The sequence below is a fragment of the Chenopodium album genome, chromosome 9 (genome assembly GCF_948465745.1).
Source record: "Chenopodium album chromosome 9, dcCheAlbu1.1, whole genome shotgun sequence".
NCBI classification, from domain to species: Eukaryota; Viridiplantae; Streptophyta; class Magnoliopsida; order Caryophyllales; family Amaranthaceae; genus Chenopodium; species Chenopodium album.
Genome location: NC_137842.1, coordinates 904380 through 923941, shown reverse-complemented (window position 1 = coordinate 923941; position 19562 = coordinate 904380). Strand labels below are relative to the sequence as shown.

The window sequence follows — 19562 nt, the reverse complement described above, 5'->3', positions numbered from 1 at the left end:
TTTTAATAAGTGTTACACTTACCAAATTCGATCGTGTTTAAATAATTGTTACATTTCTTTTTTTTTTTTTTTTTTTTTTTTTTTTGTAAAAAACTGCCTTTAAATATTATATCTCTCTCCTCTAATGGTCTCACCCAAATCCACTACTAAGTTTTTATTATATATTTCCTCTTACATTCATTACTTTTCAATAAACTAGTAACCCCATTATTTTTCTTTTACAATTTTTTAATACTCCAACTATCTCACTTATTTCTTATTTAATTTAAGTCAATTAAATTGCCTAAAACTATATGCCGGTCAACTGTAACACTTATTAAAACACGGAGAGTATATAATAACATTTATTTATTTTAAAGAGGTGAATAGTGCAAAAATCAAAGTGATGCATTTTAAAAAAACGGATGAAGTATGTTGCTAAAGATGGTGTTTATATCTATTACAAACTTGTTACTCTCTTTGTTCACATTTTAATTTTTTTTTTTTACGGATTTTAGATGAAGTATCGCTTTGTAATGAAACGGAGCCCCATAAGACAGTATCCGGACCGCCCCCTTTTCCAGTTGAAAAAAGTTACTATCGAAAGCTATAGTCAAATGTGGAAAGAAATGGAGTTTGCGATATATTTGCTCAGAAATTCCATTGCACTTGAGCAACTAGTCATTGTGCCGAAAATGAAAGTTATGTTGTCGAAGGAGCTAAATTTCAACTTGCTTCAAGGAGTACATCCAACCGCCAAAGTCGCAATATCCCATTAAAAGTAATTCTCATCTATTCTGGAGTTAGAGAGATGGTTAGTCCCTCCACCCCCAAATGGTTGGCGGTTAGATCCTCATTCCCTTAATCATGTGATAGGGTGGGGGGATCCCCCGTATTTTACCGTATAAAAAAACTATTTGAAGTTGCAAATGTGTTGTGTAGTGTCGTGGTGGAAGAAATTCCCAAGTGAATAAGGGAGCCAATTTCAGCTTGTTAAGAAAGTACGTTCGATTGCGGGAGTCTTATTAATCCATCAAAAGTAATCCCCCATTTTCATTGAGTTGCAAACATATCATATAACTAATATATAAAGCTAAACTTTTAGCTAGGCGACGAGATATCGACACTTGTCGTTCCAACTTTTCGCCAAGTGTCGCGCCATGTAGGATAGAATTATATAGAATTCAATTTGTAGGATAAAAAAAGTTAATTTAGAATTCTATTTTCAATCAAATTTGGATAGAATTTTTAGATAAAATTGTTAATTTAGAGTTTTATTTTCGATAAAGTACCAATATTTCATATGTACAAATTAAATTAACTTTATTAAAAAAAATAAAAAATTATAACACTCATAAATTATCATATAAAATTTTTTTTTGAGATGATTTCTTTGGAGAAGTTTAGAATATTTGATGAGAGGTTTTCTCTGTATTTTGATTCTCTTTGTTCTCTTTTTTAGGTTTTTCCTCCTCTCTTTAGGTTTTTTTTTTTTTTTTTTTTTTTGTAGCGAAGGAATTAGCACTACATCCATTATTTATAATATATTTTAATCAATTTAAACAATATACTTTACAAGTCATTTCGGACAGGGTCATTATTTCAAGTTACGGGTCAAGAAATGTTTAAGGGTCTGTTCATATTTACTTATTTTCAGTTCATTTCAACTCCAATCAGTTTAGTTCAGTTTAGTTTAGCTCCAATCAGTCCAGTCCAGTTCAGTTCAGTTCAGCTCTTAATTTCCCTCTCTCATAAAATATTCAATTCAGTTCAGTTCAGCTCCAATCAGTTCAGTTCAGTTCAGTTCAGTAAATATGAACATGCCCTAAATCATCACAAAAACACATCAACTGCTAACTAATTTTGTATCAATGATATGTTTTAAAATTTGACATATAGATTAAAAATTTATCTTAAAATTCAATAAACAACCCGGGCATCGAACGGGCACAAACTAGTGTATTATTATATTTGTCATATTGTCGTGGTACATGAAAAACTCTTGCCTCATTCAATATATTTATATAAGTGCTTAATATTTCACGTGCTTAATAATAGAGGGTGGATGAGATTTGAATATGTGATTTTTGTGTCATGCTGGCTCTAAAATCATGTTATTGGACCAATCCAAATATGTCTTATACTCAACGTTTTATACTTTATGTATTGTTAAGTCCTGATAGTTTTGTATTGAGAATTTTAACACTAATTTGATGTGTTTAAATCACCTCATCGTGTTTTGTTTACCGTATACTTAATGTGTTCTAAAATTTTAACAATAACATTATTTTTTGTGTTTGATTCATGTCGTGTCACTTTTGTCGTCTCCACTTTTTAAATATTGTTGGTTTGATTTTCAGGTGTTTGAATTCTTTTTTTTTTTTTTTTTTTTTTTTTTTTTTTTTTTTGTCCATTTGTTCATTGTTCCCTTATATTTTGTTTTGACTATTTTAAAAAGTAAAAAATAATAACAATAATAATTTCTACTTTTGTTGATATTCCAATATTAAGTCTATATTTAATCTTTAATATAAATGGGAGTAAAATACTGGTGTCCTAATTTGAACTACCCATTATGCCTTTTCAAGGCAATTAATGCAATTTTGATATTTCAACTAAAGGTTCCAATTAATGATGAACTTGTTTGTACGAATTCATAGTATTTTAGCTTTGGTGTAACTTAATTTGCAATAATTATACATGGTTTTTGTTTTTTTTTTTTTTTTTTTTTTTTTTTTTTTTTTTTTTTTTTTTTTAAAGTAGTTGGAAAAAAGATCAAATACTATTCTAACTCAATTATTAATAAAAAAAAAAATAATAAAGGAAATTGATTAATTAGTAACCAATGCTTTAAATTTGAAGAAAAAGAAAATTTATACATGATAAACATTATTTTAATAGTTACTCCCTCTTTCCCAGTTTATTTGAAACATTTTGACTGGACATGCTTGTCGATGTACATGTTTGATCGACAATATCTTTTGTTATATATTTATAAAAGCTATTAAAATTTTATATTAAGAAACTACACATTAAAATAGACCCAACAATATCTTATATGATTACATTGACTTTTATATAATAGCTAAAAAAAAGATGGTCAAAGTGAAATATGTTAATAGTGCAAAAAGTCAAAATGTTGCGAGTAATTTAGAACGTAGGGAGTACAAAAATTAGAAAACATGTACATTACCATTTATAACAATCTTTGACAAATGTGGTAATGCACATATTTGTACTTTGGTCAAATATTGTTATAAATGGTAATGCACATATCATATTTGTACTTTGGTGTCAACTTCAGGGTTAATTCAACCTTATGTGTGTAACACCCCAAAATTCGAGTCTTTTTAAAACAATAAGAGTAACCTTTTAAACTTTCAAAACCCAGCCATCGAACCCTAGAAGTGTTATTGCTACACTTATTTTCCGTAGAAAATAAATGCAAAGCAAAATGAAATGCAATTTAATGAACTAAGTGGTCTAAGTGGTGGAAAAATAAAATAGTCATTACATCAAAACTGCAAATTATTTTTAAAAAAAATAGTTAAAAGGAAAATAAATAAGTTCAGAATGAAACTAAATTGTCTTAGCTACGTGATTATTCTAACGTCTCCTCACATGTAATCGAGTATCCTCTTACCAACCTGCAAAATAATCAAAAACAAAAAAAGAGAGAAAACTCCCAAAATCAGATAATCTGAGTAATTTCAACTTCATCCCGTAAAATAAATAATTTTATTTTGAAAACATTTTATACATAATATAGTCTCATAGCCATTATAATACTCAACCATTACTTCAGTTAAGAAAGGGAAAGAGAACGCTAGTAAGTCGAGACTAGTCCCTGTCACCACCTACTTTACAGAGGGTCGCGCCTAACCCCAAATGGCCATAAGATAAAACAGAATGTCCCTAGTGTGCACACCGCTCACTAATACCCAGCGATTAGGAAGAAGACTAATATCAATATACAATAATTTAAATCAACTAGTAACTGTTGAATCTATTTTATATGTATTTTTATTCCGCGTCCCACGGTCATATTTGTGCTTATTTAAGCTCTGCGGAGCTATTTTTATTACTAATATACATTTTCTAGTGTTTTTTGTAGAGTTCGGTATTATTTTGTAGGAATTTGCAGATTTATGATAATTTATGAGCTTATTGAGCCAATACGAAGACATTAGAGTCGGATCGTATTTTATGACCGGATATTCAAAGCCCAAGATCGAGTTAAAGGAATTTAGTTCATTGATTAAGGGTTCGGTTTAATTGGTATACACTAGACCCTAGTGTAGGTACCACACCCTACAACCCCCTCTAAACGATGCGTTTAACAATCTCCCTCATATACCTACTTTCTGCAATTGTACAGTAAAAATCAAACCACCATTTATCTTTTTTCACTTTCTCTCTCCTCACCCATTTTCCGCATTTTCTCTCTCTACACCCATTTTCAGCATTTTCTAATCCAAAATTTTCAACAAACTTTGCGACAAATTATCCAAAAAAGTTGTTCAACTGCTATATAATTCAACAAATCAAGGTCGAAATTCAAAGGAGTAAGTGATTTTGTTCATATTTAATTCGAAAAAGAGTATAAACCCTAATTTTTATAATTTATTGTTGCAATTATGTTACAGGAACATTTACTATTTTTAGTTTTAAAACTAGTAATTTGAACAAGTACATTTTGAATTTTGAGTATGAAGTATTTCATTTTTTTTTATTGCAGTATGAAGGAAATAGCTTCGGAGAAGAACATCAAAAAAAATTTGGAGAAAAGTAAGCATTAATAAAATTAGTTCGTAGTGGTTTTTTTTGGAGAAGAACATTCATTTTGATAAATGCTCATTTATATATTAGTATACAATCATTCACATGTTAATAAATGATTAATACAAATATTTATTTATATATATTACTACATAGTCATTGTAAAAATCTCCTATTGTAGATCAAGAACTTTTAAAAGATATTAAAACTTATGGTATAGATGTTAACATTTCTACAATTCCGAGGTAATATATGAACATATACTGAATTATAAATGTTCATTTGTATATTTGAATCTATTTGAGTTTATATTTGACTTTATATGTCAAAATAAAAAATGTTCATTTTTATGATACGTTATGCACATTTATGAAATGCATAAATATTCATTCATGTGAGTTGAGAATCTGACTTATGCATACCATGAAATCTTTTGATCATATATGAAATTCATAATGTTCATTTACATATATAGTAATGTAAATCAATGTAAGTATTATACTCCCACCGTTTCAATTTGTTAGTCCCATATACTATTTTGGGCGTTTCAAAAAGATCTACCCATATTGAATGTATTCTACTTTTAACTTAGTTTTTATTTCTTATTTTATACATAATAAATTCTTATTGCTTAGATTAATTGATTGTGAATTAATGAAATGACTCTAAGTAAAGAAATTACTCCCATGATTTATGCAATTATGGCTAATGCTTTCCTAAAAAATTCAAAAAAAAATTAAATAAGGCAAAACTATTTGTGAATTGTTCTTTACTTTAATGCTAGATTCCAAATATTCCCCTTTTCTTATTTTATATGATTGATTCCATATGGGACTATCATATTGAAACGGAGGGAGTACTATAATCTTAGCAATTTTTATTGAATAATAAATTATATATGTACATTCTTCAGTTTTGTTTGCAGAGCGAAGGAAACCGTTTCAGAGAAGAGAAACAAAGATTATAGTTCGCAGTTATTTTTATTATTATTATTATTTCATTAATTTTTTATTTTATTTTTATGAATGTTCATTTTCATTTTGTTAAATGTTCATTTATATGTTAGTATAACGTCATTCACATTTTAATAGATGATAAATGTTAATTTACGTATTGATAAATGTTCATTTTCAATATATATAAATGTTAATTTACGTATTGATAAATGTTCATTTTCGTTCTTATTCATGATCAACAAGTAAATGCATTAATTTTAAAATGAATATGTGCATATACTTAAAAGTTCATTTTTATACTACTAATTAAAGCACCCAATTATATCATGAATTAGTTATTTTAACAAATTTAATAAGGAATTTCAATAAGAGTGTGTGCTATGTTGTAGTTTTCATGGAAATGATTCTAACAATTACAATAAGGAGTGTATGCTACCTTCAAAAATTTTCAATAACAAGTACAAAATTATAAATTTTATACATTTTTCATCTATAATAATGCTCCTTAATTAAATGTTCAATTATAAATAATTGTATGTTAATTTTACAACTATTAATAAAATATGTTCAGTTTTGAAATATTATATGTGCAAAATGACGTCACTTGGGGAGGGGGGGTGTAGGTAGCAGAAGCTACACCGGGGTGTAGTGTAAAATTTTCAGTTCGGTTCGTAAGTATAATACTTCGTATTATTACAAGTCTAAGATATATGAAGAAGAAGGAAATATCTGACCAAGTAATGAGGCCACGAACCATAAAATGACACTTAAATTATTGGCCCAAACGAAGACACAAGCAGCCCACTATCAGATTTGCTGGGTGTGAATGAAGCGGCCCAATGCCCGATCGGGCGAGTGTCAGTTTAGGTCGGTTGATGGGGAATTATAAAACCCAATCATTGGGTTGTTAGAGAAGTTAGGCAAGCTTTTATTACTCCCTCCGTTTCAATTTGTTAGTCCCATATACTATTTTGGGCATTTCAAAAAGATCTACCCATATTGAATGTATTCTACTTTTAACTTAGTTTTTATTTCCTATTTTATACATATTAAATTATGATTGGTTAAATTAATGATTGTGCATTGATGACATGAGCCTAAGTAAATAAATTATTTCCTTGAATTATGCAATTATACTTGACAGTTTCCTTAAAAAAAAAAAAGTTTAAATAAGGCAAAACTATTTATGAATTGTTTTTTACTTTAATGTTAGATTCCAAATATTCTTCTTTTTCTTATTTTATGTGATAGATTCCATGTGGGACTATCATATTGAAATGGAGGGAGTAGCTTATTTTCGTTTTTCTTGATTTTAGTCTTAGTTTTGATTACTTTCCATAAGATTAATTTTTGGAGAATTAGTTTAAGTTGACTTTTTGGTTCCTAGTTTTTCCTTACATTTTTGTTTTCTTTAATTAAGTTTACTGCTTTTCATTACTTTTATATTTATCATATATTGGTTTGTTTTCATTGTTTCTTCGTATTTCTTTAGATTTTCGTTATTTCTCTGTTTTCTTTTAGTTTGGTTAATTATTGTTTTAAATATGTTTTTTTTAATCGCTTTGATTAGTTTATTTTTAATTATGCACGAGTAGTTCTCTTTCTAGGGTTTGTGGGGATCCATAAATAATATGAAGGGGTAATTTATTATCGTTGATTGTCAATGCTTGATTAATTTCCTATTGATTGATTTAATGCTATGCAATTAGATTAGCGCTGGTTTAATTGTATGAGTAATGCAATATTGATTCGAGAGATGAGAATTGATGTTTAGGCTTAGTTTCAATAGACAGGTTAATTTATAAATGGTTAAGTCAAGATTCGAAAGATGCGATTTAATACCGGTAGATTAATTCTGTGAGATCTGATTAATTATGCATTGATGATTGATTATTATGTTTTACTCTGGAATATATTTACTGGTGAACCTATGCCCTAGGTCTTTTATTCATTGATTTCATCCTACTTTTATTTCTCCCTACTTTTATTCTTCGTAGTATAATTCCTTTAAATAACAATAATTTGGTTACTTAATAATTTAGATTATAATAATTTATTAGAAATAAAAGAACATTGTTTCTCAGTGGATTCGACCCTACTTCCCTATATATTTCAGTTAGTGGTTTTAGGAATTACTTTTGATTAGGTGATACGACTTTAGCCTGTCAGTAACAACCATAACTACTAGCGGGCTATCTGTTCTTCACCCTTTCACTGTACATTTCCATTTCCATTTCCATTCTTAGATTAAATTTCATTTCCATTCTTAGATTACAATACTGTCGGGTTTCATTTCCATTCTTAGATTAAATTTCACTGTACATTTTATTAGATTAAATCATCCGATTACACTGTACACAACAATTGCACAAATCAATTTATTCCCAAGTAACAATACTTCAATTTCAGTATTATTAGACCATAGTCATCCTATATGACATATAGACCATCAATCACATATTATCAATCATCCAATTTCCAAGATTTATTTATTTTAAAAACTCATACAATATCAAATAATCAAATATTTCGAAAATACATATACTAGTATACAAAATAAAAAACTAGTATATAATATGATTCCATAATATTATATGATAGCACACTCATCACATATAATTACACAAGCACGTAGTTGATACACAATATTTCATAACAATTTCTTAACGGGATTCTAAAGATGATGAACATTGAAAATTACCTTGATTGTGCGTAAAAACTCAAGGTAATTAACCTCCGCAACGTTCACCTATTAGCCTCCGTCTACAATAATAGACATTAATACTAAGTCAGTATGACTAATATAGATGATACGAAATTAGTAGTAGTAGTACACTAGTACGTGGGTAATTAAACAACTTCTTGTAATATGTTGTATTGATAATTAGTTTGGAGAAATAAGAAGATTTTTATTATAAAATTATAAGCCAACTATGATCATAAATTTAGAAGTGTGGAGTACTAAATAAATAAGTGGTCCACAACAAACTTTTCCATTCTTAGCCTGCAAATCGCCAAATCCCACGCATAAAACTCCAAAAACACTTCAAAGGTTTCTACTTTGGCAGAAAAGAAAACAACCCATTTTCTTTAAAAAAAAAAAATTCCAATTCGTAAATTTTAAGATGTTCAACGAGGAGCAAGAAGAAATTTAGTAGGTAGAACAAGAAATCAAGAAAAGGTTCAAACAGAGTTTCAAATTTGCCAAGCTCAATCTAATCCAAGAGAATCACAGTAAGAAAACTCATGGCTTATTGATGAAAGATCAGTTTGGGATGACGACTTGGGAAAAATTGAAAGGAATGGGTATTGTATCAGCTTTCGGATATATATATATATATATATATATATATATATATATATATATATATATATATATATATATATATATATATATATATATTAGAAAGCTTAGGTTGAATTTCTCTAAAATATTCAGAAGATAGATACGATTCAAATTGAGTTTATTGCAAATTATAAAAAAAATTGTTTTTTATTTTTTTAAATATTAAATTCGAAAATAGAAAATACTTAATATATATACTCGAAAATAAATTATAAATTTAAAATTTTATACTATCAAAACTGTTGACTAAATACACTACAAAATTTGGGGTATTACAATGTGGGTTTGAGGTTGGGTTGTGTTTCCTCTATACGGCTAGTTTTGTAGGTTTTAGTGTATGTTTAATTCACTCTGCAAAGTTAGAGAGTTCAGATAGCATGGTTTCTTTTGGTGGTGGGTTAGTAGTTGGTTGTGGTAGGACGAAGGTCTGTGTGTTTTGGTCCATGATTGAAAGTAGGAGTGTCTTCTTCTTCCTCAGCTGAACGAGCTCCTTCTGCTTGGGGGTGAGGGCTAAGGGCGCTGGCTTCTTTACTGCGGGATCCGCAACTGCCATTGTCGGTGACGGGCTCGCTCCCTTATCCATATTGGTAAAGACTGCCGTCATTGCTGCCAGCTGTTCCTTACTGCACTTAGAGAAGTTCTGCAGGATGGCTGGCATGTTTACGGGCTGCGGTTTCTGGGTTACAGGTGCTGAAACCACGGGCTCATTGTTTGCGCCCGTTAACGGCATTCCGTATTTGAAAATGGAACTGGATCTTGTTGGATCGACTGGTTTCGACGCTGCTTTAGCTACAGCTGATGTCGATCCGATGGGGTTGGATTTCTATGAGATGGTCGATTTGGGATTTCCGGTGGATCCTTTTGGATCGAGGGTTACTGTGGGTGTTTTTTGTGGTGTTTGGTTGGTCTCATTGGCTTTGGATATGGGTGTTTGTAAAGCTTCTTCTCCGGCCATGGTGGTTTGTTAACTAATCCCTAGCTCAGTTGGTGAACCTCAGGTTAGATGATCCTTCCCCTCCTTCTAGCGCCAATTGTTCCAGGTGTGGATCCAAGAGTTCTGCTGGGTGAGCTGGGTCCCGTCAACAACCTACACATGGCAACACACGTAAACTGCCCTCGGGGGTTGCTCGAGGAACCCCCCTCCGAAGCTTAAGTTAGAGAGAGAAAGTGTACTTAGAGAGATATAGAAAGTATAATAACTTGAGTGTCTAACCTCTTTTCCGTTGTACTTTGCCCTCTATTTATAGGTGTACTATCTCCTACGTGGAGGGTCTACCGGGCCTGGGCTGACTCTACCGGGCTGGTGAGCCTCTCTGGCTGTTCTCTCGGCCGTGAGTGCGCTCCTTGGGGGCTGAGCAATAGTTCAGCGGGAGCTATCCTATACACTATTTTTTTTTTATTTTTAAAAACAAAAAAAAGATTTTAAAATTAAAAAAAAATAAAAAAAAACCCCCCAAAACTCCCACGACCCACCTTCCCTAGCCACTGGACGGTGGTCGGATTTTGCAGGGGTAAGGGCGGGGGTGGTCGGATTTTGCAGGGGTAAGGGAGGGGTGGTCGGATTTTGTAGGGGAGGGGGGTTAGGGTGGTCGGATTTTGTAGGGGAGGGGGTTAGGGTGGTCGATTTTGGGGTTAGGGTGGTCGGTTTTCATGGGAGAGGGGGTTAGGGTGGTCGGTTTTCATGGGAGATGTAACACCCCAATAATTCTCTCTTTAAACCTTTGAATACCCTGAACAAAATTCAAGAGAAATACTGGCGTGCTACCGCCACGTGTTCAAACGTTAAGGCTATATCAGAAATTAGCAGCGGAAATACTAAATCAGTTATAAATAAATTTCAAAACCAGTGAATAAAACCAAATTAAGTGCTACAAGTTGGAACCGTTAAGGCCCTTATTCAAAATCCAAACTAGTAGAAGTAGAACAAAAATAAAACCGAGTTTAAAATAAATTCAAAACTATAAAAAGAAATAAACTGCGAACAATAAACAACTCTCCACTCAAAAATCCCACAACCCTGATGCGGATGTTGCATGTGTAAGAACCTGTGGTTAATCTGCTCCCCAATATTACAAGTGTAAAAATTGGATCGTCACAGGGTCATAGAAAGGCGAAGGCCATGACCAAAGAAAAACACACACAAAAGCACGCAATCAGCAAAGCTGAGTACATATAAGCTGCGAAATAAATTAAGAAATACCTAACATGCTACTAATAATCAATCATCATGCATCATTAAATTATAGACTCAACACACGACTCAACTATCAATTTACTAGGATTTCACTAATTAATAGTAGTTAACTCGTTTTATATCATTCATTAGATTAAGCAATAGACAAGGTTGTCCAACCCATGCTCCATTTGGAACATCAATAAAGAAAACCCCATGCCTCCTTTCGGAAACATCAATAAACATCCAACGACCACGGGCGCGACTCCGTGACCGTAGTTAGTATGAGATCTCACCTAACTCCTAGTTTTGAAAAAAAATATTTGAAATAAGAGACTCGTAGATCAGACAGCCTCGAGAAAAGTACACGGCTAATACCCCATGTACCCCAACCCCTGATTGTAATTACTCCAGAAGTGCACCAATCTAGAGTTTTATTGCTCATCCATCTTGCACTTTACGTGATTTACAGGTTTAAACTTGGTGATGACTCATATGCATACAATACAATCAATCCATTATTAATTCAATCAAGTAAAACAACTTTCCAATTTCAATTCTTGATTTATTAGTGACAAGCAACATTTATTATGTATTCCTTTAACTACCTCGGTGTATGAACACCTTGAGTGCATAAGACACCCCAAAACCTTAACCTCGTCTTATAAGACTTGAATTCTTCTTTTACTCATTTTTTTTTAATAATCATGAATGAGTAATAAATAAATCATTCCACGTATTTACATACCTTTGCTTCTAAGCACATCTTGCAAAGTTAATGCATAAATAATATTTGCAAAGTAATATAGTGCACATCATACGGATATCACAATGTATAACCAAACAATTATTCCCAGTCTTCTCTATACATGATACTTTTCGTTCCTAAACATGCTTCTAAAGGCAAGGTTTCGTAATTCGTACGTACCTTGAATAAACGAATTAGTTGACCACTTTAGCAACTAGAAGTCACCTTCTATGAACTCCTCTCCTAAACCAAATAACAAAAACTAACTCAACACCCAAGCAAATAAATTTACAGCAATACCAAACTACTTTAAAACCTCTCAAATCATCAAAATAAAGCCTTTAAATTATTCCCATTAGTTAATATTAATAATATAACATCCCAACTATATGTTTATATGTTAAAATTGTGAAAATATAGTGTATAACATAAAATTCCAGCAGCTTTGAAGTAAGTAAATAAATCTGAAAATTTATTCTTGATATTAGACTTTAAAGTTCAAAGCTTTTTAAATCATAAAATACTCACAAACATTGTTCTATGAGATTATAAACATAAAAATATGAAACTAATACAATTTAAACCCAAAATTAAAACTTTAATAAATCTGAAATTTTCTTTATAATCAAAATAATTAAGCTTTAGCATAAATTAAACATAATATAATTAATTGACTTAATCAATACGTTTTAAACCCTAAAACCATGAAAAATCAAGGTTTAAACCCTTAATTCTTAATCAAACCAAATCTAAAATTTTAAGCCATAAATTAGACATAGTATAATTTATAAATTTGTAGTCTTTTACACTTTATAAGCATAATTAAATCATAATAATAACAACTTAAGAACAAAAACATAATAAAGGTTAAAACTTGAATTAAATTAACAAGGGAAGAAGAAGAAGAACAAGAAGAATGATGGCTGCCTGGTGTGCGGTGGTCGGCAGCGTGGCAGCAGGTGGTCGCCGGTGGCAGCAGCTTCAATTTTTTTTTTCTTTTGTTTGATCGTGAAAGCAGAAAAGCAGAGGGGAAAAAATGTTGAGGTTTTTTTTTTTGTACGTAAGATTGAGATTTTGAAGAAGGGGAAAAAGTTTAAGTGGGTATAAGTAATAAGAAGTGGGTTTGTGGGGTTTCCTAATCCAAATGCAATTAGGATAATTTGTTTAGGCCCATATATATACCAAAGTTTAGGAATAAGGTGTAAAGTTGGGCTTTGAGTTAACTTGGACTAGGCTCTTAATTTGTATGGGTAGATTGATTACTGTCAATAGTTAGTAATGGCTAAATAGCTTAAAACTAATTTATTATTTTTGAAATATTTATAAAACTAGCATAGTGCCCGTGCATTGCACGTTTTATAAATCAAATCATTATTTTTTTGAAAAAAGCATGATTGATCCCGTAGGAAAAAAAAAAATCCTAAGATAATTCAATTAGTAAAAACGGGCTTATTTTCTCTAACAATTAATTAATTATTAAAATTTTGTCCAGTTGCAATAATGGTTGATACCTAAATAAATTAAAGAAAGATGTGATTTGAATAGTATTTTATTTCATTTGCAATTCTTTTCTTTTATTCCCTATTATTTTTTTTATAATATTATTTATTTTAATTGAAAAATAAATTAATCATTTTGCCCTACATAACTACGTAAGAGAAGTAGAGGAAAAACTAAATTTACTTGTCATACATTCTGCATATTACTATAGAAGAACAATGGAAGAAAAACTAAAATTTACTTGTCATACTATCTGTTCGGTATCCATACAATCTAAACATGTTTTACCCATGGCATTCACTATCTACAAACACGATAATAACCTTATATCTTATTCACCGCCATATTTTACAGTTATCTAAGCTAAGCATTGTGTCAAAAACTTTTACATAATATCCATATAACTAATCAACAAATGATGATTGAATATACAACACAAATATATAGAAATGGTTATTCATAAATTTTATATGATTAAAAAAATATTTATTAAAATAATAAGAATTAAAGACATATTTTATCAACTAACCAATCATGTATGTAATGCATTTTTTTACGGACATGTATTCTTATACAGTAACTATGAATGTTATAAAACTCATAAAATTACATATTAAATTATTTAAATTTTGAATATGAGCATTACAAGAGTAAGAAAATATGAAAATTTAATTGTTATAGAATGAGAAAATTTTTTCATATAGATTTCATTAGATATTATTTATGTTAAAACTAGAAACTATTTTATGTATGCATCATTTTTTGGCATAGTTTTGCTTACTGTATACTTGTCTTCCCTTAGTTGTAGGAAATTAGGCCTACTTTATAGCTTACCATATGTAGCGTACAGTGTATATAATGCCTTTGATAGGCTTGTTAATATTTACCAATTATCTTCTTTCATTATAAACATAATATTCTAGAGAGAATATGAATTACCATACATACATATGTTATTTTGATATTTTTTATACTAAGATTTTTTATTCTTATGTAGTTATTATTATTTACATATACTAACATATTTTATGATACTTTTCTTAATATACCGTGCATGTGTATATGTCTATTACTTTACTATAATAGACTTTACTATAATAGTTTATGTATTTATTTAGAATAAAATGTATAGATTTTTTTATACATATGGAAACATAAATGTATAATAATAAAATAAAATAAAAATTAATAAAAGACAACGAATCATAATAAGACATTTGTCGGTCTCACATTGAGGCACTTGTCTTTTAGTATAGTATATAGATAGATTACTTTACTATAATAGACTTTACTATAATAGTTTATGTATTTATTTAGAATAAAATGTATAGATTTTTTATACATATGGAAACATAAATTTTTATTTTATAATAATAAAATAAAAAAAAAATTAATAAAAGACAGCGAATTGAATCATAATAAGACATTTGTCAGTCTCACATTGAGGCGCTTGTCTTTTAGTATAATATATAGATTATACAATTATAGTAAAATAATCATATAATTAATAATAAAATATAATTATTATAATTACAAAATCATGGGGGATTACAGGAGAGAGGGTTGGGTGGCTCGAATTTTTGGGGGGGGGGGGGGGGGAGGGGTTAGGGTGGTCGTGGTTGGGTTCTGGGTGGTAGTGGTTGGGTGGCTCGAATTTTTGTGGGGGGGGGGGGGGGAGAGGTTAGGTTGGTCGTGGTTGGGTTCTGGGTGGTTGTGGTTGGGTGGTTGTGGTCGGTGACCGGAAAATATGGAGGAGAAGGAATGAGAAAGGAAGGATGAAGGAGGAAGGAGGAAGGAGAAAGAAAAAAAAGGGAAAAAAAAAAATTTAACCTATTTAACAGGTTCAAGGTTAAATGGATCTGTCAAAGAAGGTGGGGTATAAAGGTTGAATTTTTTTAGATTAATGGAAGGTTGGATTTTTATTGCTTGACCGCACAAAGGTTGGATTTTTAGTTTCCATTTTTCCTTTTGGAAATAAACCAATTTTGGGATTATCCCCTAATTCTTAGGCTTAGTTTGTTAACTATGTTTCCTATAAATTGTGTAACTTGCATTGAGTGGAATATACAATTAGCATTATCATTTTCTCCTCTTGCTACTTTCGTTTATTAGCCTTTTGATATTTTTTGACTTCAACATGGTATTCGAGCCGGTGGTTCAATCCTAGGCCTTATTAAAATTAAAAAAAGTCGTGAGTCGTGAGAGAAGCAAAAAATTGTTGTGAGTTGTTTGAGTACTAAACACAGTGAGTGTAACTATGTCAGTTAATGTATGAATTCGTCGTCGCAACCCTTGATTCCAATATTCAAGGGTGAAAACTATCATTAGTGGAGTTTGAAGATGAAAACTATGTTCAAGTCCCAAGAGCTTTGGAATATGGTGGAGCACGACTACATTGAACCGGTAGAGCCACCGGTTGAGCCAAGCCAAAGTCTTTGAGAAAGTCGAAAGAAGGATGTGAAGGCCCTATTTTTCATCCAATCAACATTGAGTGATGAAGTTTTCCTGCGAATTTCCGCTGCGTCAACCGCCAAACAAGCGTGGGATATTCTTAAACAAGAGTTTTTTGGTAACAAAAAGGTGATTGCTGTCAAACTACAAACTTTACATAGTAGTTTTGAGAGTATGGCTATGCAAAGTAAAGAGTCTATTCAAACTTTTTTATCAAGAGTGTTAGGAATTGTAAGTTAGATGAGAATCTATGGTGATTCCATCACTAATGAGACTATTGTGAATAAAGTTTTAAGATGTCTTAGCAAAGAAAAAAAATTATAAGCATGTCGTTACCGCTATATTGGAGTCAAAGGACCTATCAACAAAAAAATATCAAGGTTTAGTGTACGGAGGGAGGTGCTAAGTAAGCCAGTAAGGCATTGGTGATAATGTGCTCCAACAAAATTGTGTGGGTGATGAGATGTGCATAACAAAGTGCTATAAAAGCAAAAGTAAATTTCGTCGAGGTTAAACGTGAAAATCGAATAGTCATTGTAATCTAATTTGAAGCAAGGGGGTGTGTTGGATTATTTGCTTCAAATTGTTAGTGGTTAGTTAACTCCTAATAGTGTATAGGAATATGCTCTATTAAGTATTAGTTGTGTTAGTGGAGTCATAATAGTATTGGGTTAATGTTAGCATGATCTATGATCATGAGATCATGTTCCTTACTTATAGCTTAGTTATTTTGCACTATATATATGTTGTCATGTACTACTTTTTTCAATGTATTAAATACAAATTTTATTATTCTTTCTCTTATCTCATCTCTATTTATTATTTCAACCGCAGCAAGCACAAGCATTCTTATGCAACAGGACGAAACCCATTAAAAAGAAGAAACCCATTAAAAAGAAGAGAAGGAAAGAAAGCAACCAAGCTTATACTATGTCTTTTATTGTCTTTCTATTTTAACTAAGTATCACATGTGTTAGCCTTAAGGTCACATTTGACCATTAGCAATCTCTAGTATAAGTATGTAGTAGTAGTAAGAAGAAAGGCTTCTAGAAATTGAGTGAACTCTTGTGAGATTTGTGACCTCAAAGTCACTAGAGAGATTGATAGCCTAAAGCTATTGTAATATCCCTTAAGCCATTAACAATCAATACAAGCATTCAAATTTGCCTTCTATTCTTATTTCTTTCTTAATTACAACTTAGAGTATCTCAATACATAACAAGTGGTATCACAGCGGTGTTCCTGCGACCACTGTCACCGGAAAACACCAGTTAAAAAAAATATGGTTTCAGCTCTAACCCCGAGGGTCGAACAACTAGAGGGACGGATTGCTAGGGTGGAGACGCAACTCACAGAGGTAGCTGAGAAGTTGCGCGCTCACGTGGAGGTGGTGAAGAAGTCGATGGAGGATGTAGTCCATAAACTCGAAGGGAGGTTTGATAAATTCCGTACAGACTACGAGATAGCTCGTACCAGAGACAAGTAGGACCAGTTAAAGTTCCAACAAGAGTTGCGCGACTTGGTGGTCGGCGCTCCGAAGTCGCCCCGGAAACCCCATCGTGAGGAGGAAGCCGAACAATCGACGTTTCGCGGAGAGAACCGCTAGAACCGCGAGGATGACGGCAGAGGAGGGCGGTGGAAACTACTCACGCATAATTAAATCTAACAATAAATGATTGCTCGTGTGGACTAATTCCTTATCTACATTAGTTAGAGGACTTAGGAATTACTTTTGATTAGGTGATACGAATTTAGCCTGTCATATACCCAGCCTAAAGGTGTGGCCCAAGGTACCTGAATCTCAAGGATCCGTGAACGTGGCCCTGCCAGGTTACGGAGGGTCTAGCAAGACGGCGGGTGGCAAAAGACGGTTGACGGAGTCGGAATATCAAGAACGACGAGCTAAGGGTTTATTGTAATACTCCGTATTTTTATGTATTTTTATAAAGTATTTAAGTATTTATAAAGTATATTTTATGGGCTCAAATATTTTAATTAAATATTTTAAAAGGGTTAAAGTATTTTAATTATAAGGTTTTATAAAAGTAATATATATATTTTGGGTTAAACGTTTACTAACTATTGGGCCTTGTTTAAAACATTGTATGTACACTATTTCTACATACTTTTATTGGAATAACTCATTTCATTTAAATAAGCCTAACCATTCATTTGAACCATTGTGGGTCAAATGTATTATAATTAGCCCATTTATTTATTGAGCCCAAAAGTTACCCCAACTCTCTACTCTATAAATACCTCTCAAAACCCCAAAAAAATTTCCCACACAAAGAGGCTCAAGAATCATATTGGGGTAAGTATTATTTTCTTTTATTTTTCCTTTCTTTTTTTTCTTTTTTTCTTTTCTCCTTTTTCCTTATTCCTCCTTTTTCTTTATTTTTCTTCCTACGTGAACATGAGTTCACGCACTCATGGTCGCGAGATCGCCGAGCCACCTCACCAACATTCCTGCCACGTCACCCCACCCTCCTTCCACGTCACCGCTAGCCAGCCGCTGCCGGCCGGCCGGCCACCACCCACGATGGTCTTCTTTTCTCTCCTCCTTATTGTGTAAATCATTGTTTTTAATTTAATTCATGTTTTATATATTTTTTTGTATTGATTTTAATTAAACATGATTAATATGTTTTATAACTATGTTTTGATGATTAAAGATTGTAAATTTTGGATTATAAAGTGTTTAATTTTCCGATTTTATAAAGTATTAAAAGTTAGGGTTTTAATTTATTAAAGATGAGATTTTTAGGAATCTTGTATAAATTAATTTGGGGCTTTTGTTTACCTTATGTTTTTATTGATTGATTGGGCATAAAAGTATGTTTTAATAAAGTTTTTAAGGCAGTTTTAATGAAATAATGTTGCTGGAATTTTATTTAAAGAAGCAGAATTGTGATTTTTATAAAAGGGTTTAATTACCCATTGAAGAAGAGACTAATTAAGGGTTTTAAAATAATTTTCAGATTATTTTAAGTAGTCTAAAGTGAATTTAAGATGCTGGAAATTATGATTACAAGGGTAATTAATATAATATTATTGTCCCTTTATGTAGGAGACTTGGTTCGGGAATTGTTGTAGTGTAATCGGCTACTTTAAGGGCTTAATTGAGGTGCGTTCGCGTACTTAGCATATTTATGGCTGATGTAGTAGCATGCTAGGTTTGGTTAATTAAATTACAAGTAGTATCATGCTAAGATTTATGTTTGGAATTGTGGATTATTAATGTTGGTGATTGAATTGTGAAGCATGATTTATTTGTGATGGATTATGGAATGAAAAGTTATATTTTGGTTTGTTTGTATGAACCATACTTTTATTTACGTCATGTTGGAATGCATGTTTAATTAAACTGCATGTTTAATTAGGCTTGGAATATTGAAAAGAAATTTTATTATGGTTCATATAATTTTTATTGATGCTATAAGCATGAGAAAGAAGCTATATAAGTGTCTATGTACATGAGGAATAAATTGCATGTTGGTGCCTTAGTGCAATTAAGGTGTTTTTAACACCGAGGGATAGGATTTGTGGCGCTTTATGCGTTTTAAGGTGTCTTTGACACTGAGATAGATTTAAAAAGGATTCAACATTAAATATTACTAGAGTGTACCT

At 31.4% G+C, this 19562-nt stretch overlaps 1 protein-coding gene across 3 annotated transcripts in view; it reads right to left on the bottom strand.

Moving 5' to 3' along the window:
• Window positions 1-8326: 8326 nt before the first annotated feature.
• Window positions 8327-19562, bottom strand: part of LOC145558180 (uncharacterized) — a 28874-nt gene continuing 17638 nt past the window's right edge. For 2 of the 3 annotated variants that reach the window (XM_081619330.1, XM_081619332.1), the window contains 2 exons: window positions 12162-12224; window positions 10892-11116 (listed from right to left, as the gene is read on the bottom strand). The gene's annotated coding sequence lies outside the window, so the exon portion shown is untranslated. Of the gene's footprint in view, window positions 8478-10891; window positions 11117-12161; window positions 12225-19562 lie in introns of those variants that run through there. The other variant, XM_081619331.1, reaches the window with a different exon arrangement.